Below are 11,086 nucleotides of genomic sequence, written 5' to 3' on the forward strand. Positions count from 1 at the left end.
TTTCTGCCAATGTCAGCATTATGTTTTGTGAGATGTTCTTTCAGGGACACGTTAGATCCTTTCAGCTTCCTCCCTTGCTTCAGCAGCTCGTTTTTGTTTTTTTGGTTGACAAAGGATGACTAAAGGATGACTGCTGACTTGTCTCCAGAGTTTCTCCTGAGCAGAGGATGGCATGGCTCAATGTTGTCACAGTCCACAGTGATCCCTTGTTCGTTGCCGCATGTTGTTCGTTGAAGGCAGCGTCCAAGTCCCCTGCTGTCACTGTCCACAGCCCGGGTGTATGACCAGGGCTTGATGCATATCCTGGTGCAGATTATTCATCCTGGTGTACTGTTCCAGCTTTGCCACTCAGTGCTCCTGATCTGTCAGTCTTTTGTCTTTTTCTTCATTTTGGAATCACAGCACTTTCACCTCCTCAGCCAGATCTTGGATATTCTTCTGCTGCACCCTCATAGCTGTAACTTCTGCTGGGAGGAAAAGAATAAAATGCCTAAGATCTAAATGTTCAAGTTAAAGACAATACATAAAATGATTTTCATTAAATAATCATTTGTGGTACATTCAGATTTTGCAAATATGCTTGACTGAGGGCAGCTTTTCCCCTATTATCCAAGGGGGCGCCCCGCCCTGCCAACAAGGTAGTAATACTACATTTTCACAGTTGATGTCATTCATTTTATCAGATTACGTTGTGAGCGATTTCTGTCCCTGCGTCGTTGCTACTCTACTTTCTATGGCCAAACTTGACAAATGCTGGACGAAAACACACTTCTCATACTGACGCGCTGAGTTACGTGCGCTCCCGGCACTCCCGACAGCAGACAGCGAACGCACAGATAAACATGCCGCTAAAACCTTGAAAGCATGCAAGGATATCTGTGGCTTTTAAAGGCACCAAATTTTGTTTTGATAGCAGCACTTCCTCTCCTGCGAGTAGCAGCAGGGCTAACTCTCCCACTCCAGGCACATATGGTGAAGGTATGACTGAGTTTGGTAATCAGCTTCCCTGGGACAGGCTGACAGAAGCGAGGCTGCCATACACAGGCGCCACCAAGCCCTCTGACCACCACCATCAGAGGGCTCGGGTGGTATCAGGTGGCACCAAGATAGACAGAAAGATGGATACATAAGAGAGTTAAAAAAGATTAAGAAAAAAAGATATATAAGTTATATATAAATACAGCAGGTAAAAGATTAAAAAAAGAACACTTTGCATTTTGTTTTCCTTAGAAATGTTCTGTCGAATATGTCGAGAGCTTAAATAGGCTGCAGGCCTTTCCTTAATATATAATGTATACCTATATACAGTACAGACCAAAAGTTTGGACACACCTTCTCATTCAAAGAGTTTTCTTTATTTTCATGACTATGAATATTGTAGCTTCACACTGAAAGCATCAAAACTATGAATTAACAGATGTGAATTATATACTGAACAAAAAAGTGTGAAACAACTGAAAATATGTCTTATATTCTAGGTTCTTCAAAGTAGCCACCTTTTGCTTTGATTACTGCTCCACACACTCTTGGTATTCTGTTGATGAGCTTCAAGAGGTAGTCACCTGAAATGGTTTTCCAACAGTCTTGAAGGAGTTCTCAGAGATGCTTAGCACTTGTTGGCCCTTTTGCCTTCACTCTGCGGTCCAGCTAACCCCAAACCATCTCCATTGGGTTCAGGTCCGGTGACTGTGGAGGCCAGGTCATCTGGCGCAGCACCCCGTCACTCCCCTTCTTGGTCAAATAGCCCTTACACAGCCTGGAGGTGTGTTTGGGGTCATTGTCCTGTTGAAAAATAAATGATGGTCCAACTAAACGCAAACCGGATGGAATAGCATGCCGCTGCAAGATGCTGTGGCAGCCATGCTGGTTCAGTATGCCTTCAATTTTGAATAAATCCCCAACAGTGTCACCAGCAAAGCACCCCCACACCATCACACGTCCTCCTCCATGCTTCACGGTGGGAACCAGGCATGTAAAGTCCATCCATTCACCTCTTCTGTGCCGCACAAAGACACGGTGGTTGGAACCAAAGATCTCAAACTTGCACTCATCAGACCAAAGCACAGATTTCCACTAGTCTAATGTCCATTCCTTGTGTTCTTTAGCCCAAACAAGTCTCTTCTGCTTGTTGCCTGTCCTCAGCAGTGGTTTCCTAGCAGCTATTTTACCATGAAGGCCTGATTCACACAGTCTCCTCTTAATAGTTGTTCTAGAGATGTGTCTGCTGCTAGAACTCTGTGTGGCATTGACCTGTTCTCTAATCTGAGCTGCTGTTAACCTGCGATTTCTGAGGCTGGTGACTTGGATGAACTTTTCGTCCGCAACGGAGGTGACTCTTGGTCTTCCTTTCCTGGGGCGGTCCTCATGTGATCCAGTTTCTCTGTAGCGCTTGATGGTTTTTGCGACTGCACTTGGGGACACTTTCAAAGTTTTCCCAATTGTTCGGACTGACTGACCTTCATTTCTTAAAGTAATGATGGCCACTCGTTTTTCTTTACTTAGCTGCTTTTTTCTTGCCATAATACAAATTCTAACAGTCTATTCAGTAGGACTATCAGCTGTGTACTGTATCCACCTCCTGCACAACACAACTGATGGTCCCAACCCCATTTATAAGGCTTGAAATCCCACTTATTAAACCTGACAGGGCACACCTGTGAAGTGAAAACCATTTCAGGTGACGACCTCTTGAAGCTCATCAACAGAATACCAAGAGTGAACCCAATCGAGATGGACAACTCTTTGAATGAGAAGGTGTGTCCGAACCTTTGGTCTGTACTCTATATATACAGGGGTTAGACAATGAAATTGAAACACCAGTCATTTTAGTGTGGGAGGTTTCATGGCTAAATTGGACCAGCCTGGTTGCCAGTCTTAATTGATTGCACATTGCACCAGTAAGAGCAGAGTGTGAAGGTTCAATTATCAGGGTAAGAGCACAGTTTTGCTCAAAATATTGAAATGCACACAACATTATGGGTGACATACCAGAGTTCAAAAGAGGACAAATTGTTGGTGCACGTCTTGCTGGCGCATCTGTGACCAAGACAGCAAGTCTTTGTGATGTATCAAGAGCCACAGTATCCAGGGTAATGTCAGCATACCACCAAGAAGGATGAACCACATCCAACAGGATTAACTGTGGACGCAAGAGGAAGCTGTCTGAAAGGGATGTTCGGGTGCTAACCCGGATTGTATCCAAAAAACATAAAACCACGGCTGCCCAAATTACGGCAGAACTAAATGTGCACCTCAACTCTCCTGTTTCCACCAGAACTGTCCGTCGGGAGCTCCACAGGGTCAATATACACGGCTGGGCTGCTATAGCCAAACTTTTGATCACTCATGTCAATGCCTAGCGTCAGTTTCAATGGGGCAAGGAGCGCAAATCTTGGGCTGTGGACAATGTGAAACATGTATTGTTCTCTGATGAGTCCACCTTTACTGTTTTCCCCACATCCGGGAGAGTTACGGTGTGGAGAAGCCCCAAAGAAGCGTACCATCCAGACTGTTGCATGCCCAGAGTGAAGCATGGGGGTGGATCAGTGATGGTTTGGGCTGCCATATCATTGCATTCTCTTGGCCCAATACTTGGGCGCGTCACTGCCAAGGACTACCGAACCATTCTTGAGGACCATGTGCATCCAATAGTTCAAACATTGTATCCTGAAGGCGGTGCCGTGTATCAGGATGACAATGCACCAATACACACAGCAAGACTGGTGAAAGATTGGTTTGATGAACATGAAAGTGAAGTTGAACATCTCCCATGGCCTGCACAGTCACCAGATCTAAATATTATTGAGCCACTTTGGGGTGTTTTGGAGGAGCGAGTCAGGAAACGTTTTCCTCCACCAGTATCACGTAGTGACCTGGCCACTATCCTGCAAGAAGAATGGCTTAAAATCCCTCTGACCACTGTGCAGGACTTGTATATGTCATTCCCAAGATGAATTGATGCTGTATTGGCCACAAAAGGAGGCCCTACACCATACTGATAAATTATTGTGGTCTAAAACCAGGTGTTTCAGTTTCATTGTCCAACCCCTGTGTATATATATATATATATATATATATATATATATATATATATATATACACATATATCATGTTTTGCCTTCTGTCAACCCCCCACCCCGAACTTTCTGCTCAGTTCAATTCAGATAAGTCATTGTTTCAGTAATTAATGGCAGGTGTAGAAATATGGGGAGTGCATTCTGTCTTGTCAAGTCTTGTCCATGGGGGTCAAACTGTTGATATTGCACAATAGAGTACCAGCGTGTGGATCCACAGGGGTGTGATAATTACTTTAACTCCTACACTGTTGAGTTGCAGTCTATAGATAGGTATTTATCAGACAGCACTAACAAAATACTCTCTAATATGATTTGAACTGAACAGAAGCAGAGTGAAACATTAACAGCTGTAATAAATGCAATCACTAATGGTACAAGAAAATAAATGTCTGAGATTCAGAACAAGCATTTTGTATTTCAGTGATTTAGTTCCTTTGTTGTGTCCTTTTACTGCCTGAAGATATACTTTAAATAGAACATGTCTGTAAGTAGGCTGAAAGATCTCAAAAATCACATCACTGCCAGTCTAGAGACATTTATCTAGGTTTTCCTACTAAACCTGATATCTCCCCAACCAATCGCAGACAAGCAGAAGGCAAAGGTTGCATGAACTATTATTGTGTTCACAAATATTTAAACATTCCCATAATTTATAAAATACGTGAAAATTTTAATGTGAAATTCATCAGTCAAATTTGTATTCCTGTTATGCAGTGTAGCATGAAATAATATGAACTGTCAAAAACACTGTAACATCTGATTAGTTGCACAGCATTGTCAGCCCCACCCACTACTTTTTATGAACTTTTTAATTAATCGTAAATGATACTTCTATATCTAAAATCAAAGTAAATGTAGGATTAAGTGTCTTTTTTCCTATCTGCTTTTGGAAACATTTTCAACCGTTCAGATTTTAAGGATTAGTATTTTTAAAACAATTGTTTTATTTTTTAAGTGAAGCTATCCTCTTTTTCTAGTTTTCATACTCTCCTCATCCCTCTTTACTGATTTCTCCACCTTGACTTCCTCCACCTCCTCTCCTCTCCTTGCCTCCTTTCTCCCAGTAAGAGAGTGTCCCCTACATGTTTAAGCCTGTGTGCACTGGTGTTTGATGTCAGTTAATTTGCTCCAGTGTTGACAGGCGGATGGCAGCTCTGTGCAACGTGTGTGTGTGGTTATGTATGCAGTTTCATGTCGGTGCTTCTGTGCATGCCAGCATGAGCATGTTAGGGAAGATATGGTAATGTGCAGCAAAGACAAAGTAAGCATATGCTTTTGTTTGGTTCTGTGTGTTTTTCTGGTACATAAATTATTTATTCATGGCCCATGATGTCACAGCAAGACAGCGTGCATGTAGGTTCCCAAGCCGTTCACTGGGGTATAATTGCTGTGTCTGAATTTGCTGCCCTGGATTATGGCAATTTACCCTCTCGGGAGTGCCGAGCTCTGTGGGAAAACCGTAAGCAAGAGTGTGCCTTTGTGTGTGTGCATATTTGCGAGTTTTTTAGCTCTGTGGGAAAAGTGTTGGCTCGGGAGAAAGACACAATATATCCTTTTCTTCTGCATGCAAATCTATGGAGTCATTTAACCTTACAAACTAGAGGCCCAAACGTTTTTAGCAACTATAAGTCATTGTCTGTTTTTAAAGAGAACATACCATCAAAGTGGTTTTTTACTTTTGGGATTCATCTGTACCCGTCACAAAATGCTAGAAACACTCAGACCAGATGTATATTGAACCATGCACAATTACTGATAACTTAAAGTAATTTAAAATTTAAATGAACCAACAATGCATATTTTTGTTTTGTGGGAAGGACCCAGACAGGAAGATTCTGGTCAAGATTCTAATTATCAGAATCAGAATCAGCTTTATTGCCAAGTTCGTACATACAAACAAGGAATTTGACTCCGGTACATTTTGCTCTTTGGTTTTGTTTTTGTATTACAGAATATACATATATACAATATACACATATATAATAAAAAGGTGCATTTGCAACATCTGTATGCTGTTGTTTGGTTCTCTATTGAATGTTCAACTGAGAAACAGCCTGGGGGAAGAAACTGTCTCTGTGGCGGCTGGTTTTAGTGAACAGTGCTCTGTAGCGGCGGCCTGAAGGTAAAGCTCTGAATATATATGAATATATGAATATGTATCAATGACCTTCTCAATAGTTGGTGAAAAGATCTTAATCTTTACTAATAGTAAAGCAATCCAGCCAGTCTTATACTTGCCGTGGAGCTTTTTGCATATTTCCACTGGTATTTTGAAGACTTATCTTTGTGATGAGCTCCAGTCATTGCTGTATATTTTAGCTCCCTCCACAGATTCTCTATCCAATTCCAGGCAGAACACTGGCTGAGTTGAAAGATTATGCTAAATCAATGGACTTTCATTGGAAGTCTGTGTCTTGCCATCTGCAGGAAATACTCAGATGTCTCTGCAGTTGTTGTGTATAAGACATGGACAAGATGCTGATTGTATTGTATCAGTTTATTTGTCATATGCAGGTTAACACATAGGCAACAATGCAATGAAGTGCCTGGATCATCTCACTATAAAAACAAAAGTACTAATGGCGTGCAATAAAAAAAGTACACATCGTGCAGCAGCAATAGCTAATAAAGTGTCACAAATGTGGTTTGGTGCTGTATTATTGTCCAGAGTTTAGTAGTCTGACAGCTTGCGGATAATATCTGTCTTTAAGTCTTTTTGTGCGTGTTGGCAGGCACCTGTATCACCTGCCAGAAGGTAGCAGACGGAAAAGTCCTCTTGCTGGGTGAGTATGGTCCTTGATGATGCTGCGTGCTTTACGCAGACATCGGCTGTGGTAAATGTCCTGGTTGGGGGGGCACTGCTGCCAGTGATGACTTCTGCCGTTTGCACCACCCTCTCTAGTGCTTTCCATCTCTGACAGGTGCAGTTCCTGTACCACACAGTGATACAGCCCATCAGCAGGTTCTCAGTAATGCACCTGTAGAAGTTTGTGAGAATGCTGGTGTTCATACCGAACCTCCTCAGCCTTCTCAGGAAGTAGAGTCTCCGTCGGGTTTTCTTGACCACAGTGTTTGCATGTACTGCCCAGGATAAGTCCTCAGTGACTTGAACGCTGAGGAACTTAAAGCTGCTGACCTGCTCCACTTCAGCATTATTAATATAGATCAGGGAATGCTGGCCTCCACGCTGTCTCCTAAAGTCTTCTAAAGTCCACACCTACAAAGGGGTTGTGGACTGCTAGAGCAATGGTGTCGTCTGTGGACCTGTCTGCTCTATATGTGAACTGTAGAGGGTCCAGGGTGTCAGGTAGGGAGGTACAGATGTGTTTCTTGGTGATTCACTCAAAGCACTTCACGATGGGTGCTATGGGCCGAACGTCATCAGGACGGGTAGCTGCAGGGATCTTAGGAACGGGGACGATAATGGAGGTCTTGAGGGTGGTGGGCACAGAGACAGGTTAAAGATGTTAGTAAACACCTCAGCGAGTTGGTCAGCGCACACTCTCAGCGCCCATCCTGCATTGTTTTATACTTGAACACATACAGAATATTTATGTGTAGTACTAAACGTGCAATGTAACCTTCCGTACTGTAATTTTAAAAAGTGGCACGAAAATAAAACAGAGAGGACATTAAGGTTTTTCATGCAGCGTGCCCATCTTTGAACAGCAGTAACATTGCTCGCTCTGCACTAAGCTGAATTACTGACCTGGAACAATCACAAGCTGAATGTAAACACCAATGGTACTGGAAAAAAATTAGCTGACAGCTTAATCAGTTACATGTAGCATCCGATGAGCCCAAACTTCATACATCGTACAAAATGCAATTCGGATAACTCTCCGCTGATGAGAAGGGAATGCAGTTACCATGGTGCATTGAGGTACAGCTAGTAAAATATGTTGTGAAATATCAAAACAACTGATTTAAACATGTTTTATTCTTATATATGGACACAGTCTAATTTAAATATTTCTAAACATTAACATTGACTGTTTTCAAGTAGTTATATTGTTAGAAGAGATAGATTGTATAATCTATCTATCCAAGCATTGGCAATGGCTGCTTTAATGGCTGCTTTATTTAATTTCCCTTTGGGATTAATAAAGTATTTTTGAATTGAATTGAATTATGCTTCTTTATTCATTTAAACAAAATCCAACCAAATTTCCAGTCAGTTCTATACCTTCTACTTTTTTAAGTTGGGTATTAGAATTATAATATAATCTATTTGACTCATCAAACTGCTTTGTAAGATGTGGAAGACACATTAGCTGGCTAGATTATTGGTGGTGTTTAGGTTTGTGTTAGGTAAATGAGTCATACAGTCTTTTGTTCTCCCACCATGAGAAAGTCTTCTTTGTCTTGGTAGTTCCTCCTCGTTGCTCTTCCTACTTTAACTTTCTTTTAATGCTCTGAGTACTCATCCTATCCAAACAGTCCGACAGCCCTGCTGTGTCTGGATCATGCCTACCTGCACAAGGCCAATCATAACGTGTGTCTGTTCTTGAACACTGGGCCAGGCCATCTGTGCACCCATACTGGGCAGTCTGACCCTTTGGCGCCTGGTCCTGGTGATTTGTTTAAAATGCCATTGACAAATCAATTCAATTCAAATTCAAAGATACTTTATTGATCCCCGAGGGGAAATTAGAAGTCCAGTACAACCCATCCAAACATACATCATGACACAAGACAAGGGGGGACGGGTCACCGAGGCTTTGCTGCCCACTCACAGGCGCTGTTCTTGTTAGATGAGAAAAGAGGACACATTAGGTAAGTAGAGGAAAAAAATCATATTTCACACTTTATCCTTAGCAGGATATAGTTTGAGATTGCAAAAAACCTCAGAACAAAGAAGCAACAAGTTGACAAAACAACATCATGCTGGGAACGGTGAAGGTGGTGTGAGGGGGTGCATATATTTATCTTGAGCATGTGTGTGTGTGTGTGCAAGTGAGTGTATGCAAGTAAGTCCATAAAGCACTGTCACAGAGGCCATTGTCCTTGATGGTTCGTTGGAAGGTTCATCAACCGGCCACAAAGTTCTGAGCAGGTCCACAGGTGTCCTCAGGGAAGAGAGGGGGCAGAGGGAGCAGAGCGTCATGTTTACATAACTTCCAGGAGAAGTTGAAGATAACCAGCCATCAAGGCCGTGCAGGGGAGCCAGATTCAGAAAGACAACAATTATTTGGGTTAGGCTGACTCTTAATTTTCCGTCAGACTTGAGAGTCTCGCTGGTGCTTCTCAAAGGTGAATCCAAACAGCCAAATTCCTGGTCTTTCTGCCAGATCCGAGCGAACAACTTTCTCCAAGATTTATCCCATTTCACCCCTGAGTCCAGGAACCGCAACCTGCCTGCGATCCTGTGTAAGGATCACATCCAGTCTGCGATTCAGCTCACGTAACATCTCAGTCTGAGCGTTGATCGCTCTGAAGATCCCATCATACATGCCAGGCAGCCTCACAATTGCCAGAACAGCTGCTGACATTCTCCGAATTTCTCAATATGTCAGGTAACCGCTGACTCCAAAAAGCAGAAATCCTGATATCAAACATCCAATTATATACACATCTTCCACATCCTCGACTGACATTATCGACAAACACACAATCCTCCACTTCTGACAGGAGTCCATTGTGTATCAAATACTGGAGGAGAAAGGCTACTGCTGTTTTGTGAGCACAAGTTTGAATGGTTTCCAGATCTCCCTGGACTCAGTTGGCAAAGCTATTACATTTGCTAATGTTTGCGTGTGTGTTTCCCAGGACATTTGTTTAAATTATAGATCGTTAGCATTTTCAGGACTTTCTTTGCTATCCAGGTAAACACACACACAAATGATGCTACACACTTTTCACATGCTACAATCAGCTGCTACCATACATGAATGATGAGCTGTTAAAGCGGCTGATAAGCCAACAATGTCAAAAGATGTGTACTCTTGTAAAGTAATGCATCTTTTCCTATTTTAGTGTTACCATAAATCAGTCCAGAGGTAGGGGGAAGAGTAGAACTCCTACCTCCTTCTGCCTGTGAACAAAAATCCACCCAATCAGCAATAAGCAGAATATATTGCAGGATGTTTGACTTCCTATCAGGCATCTGGACCAAGTAAACTGAGCAAAGAAACACAAACAAAAATACTAGTTGAACCTTTATGGATTTCATAGGACGAGCCTTCGTAAATCTTTCTCATTTTGAGATATTGCAAGTACCAACTTTAATGTATTTCAAGGGGATTTTATGTCATAGACAAAAACAGAAAGGTGTACCAATGTGGAGTTAAACGAAGGCATACATGTTGCTGTTACTTTGCTTTTTCCTTTCTGTATGTTGCGTTTGTTCTAACCTTTTCTGTTTGAGTTTCCAGTAACAGAACTTAACACATTAAGAGAGGACGTGATGATAGTAATCAGGTGTATGTCATGTCTGTCAGATTAAGTTTTTCAGCTTTGGATTGTCATTGTCAGGATCTGTCTGTTAGGTTTGTGTTTACTTTTTGCTCAGCCAGGTGCTGTTCTGTTCATTTCTGGTTCTTTAGATTCCTTCTAGTTAGTTTAGTTGTTTTTTGGTGTTCTGGTGTTAAATATGTTTAGTTATGCTCTGATAGATCTGGTTCTCGTTTATGTTCTTAGTCTAGTCATTGTTTTCTTGCATTCTGGTCACCTCCATGCTCCCCTTGCTCATTTGTGTTAATTGCTCACTCCCTCTGTCTCTCTGTAGCCCTGATCCACAACTGTCACAGATTCCTCCTGATTGCCTGTCTATCTGCTTCATTGTTCTCACTTAACTCCCCTCAGTTTATAAGCTCTCTGATTTGCATTGTTCTCCACTGGTTCCTTCTATTTACACCTCGTTACCTACCCTGTATCTTTGCCCTGGTCTTGTTCTTCCATGACTGTTGCCTGGAGTTTCATGCACCAGCTACCAAACTGTTTATGTTGTTTTTCACCTGCCTGTATCTGGTCATCTGTAAGTTCATTTTTCTATTAAATCTTTTTATCAA

This window comes from Girardinichthys multiradiatus, chromosome 20 (assembly GCF_021462225.1).
Source record: "Girardinichthys multiradiatus isolate DD_20200921_A chromosome 20, DD_fGirMul_XY1, whole genome shotgun sequence".
NCBI lineage: Eukaryota > Metazoa > Chordata > Actinopteri > Cyprinodontiformes > Goodeidae > Girardinichthys > Girardinichthys multiradiatus.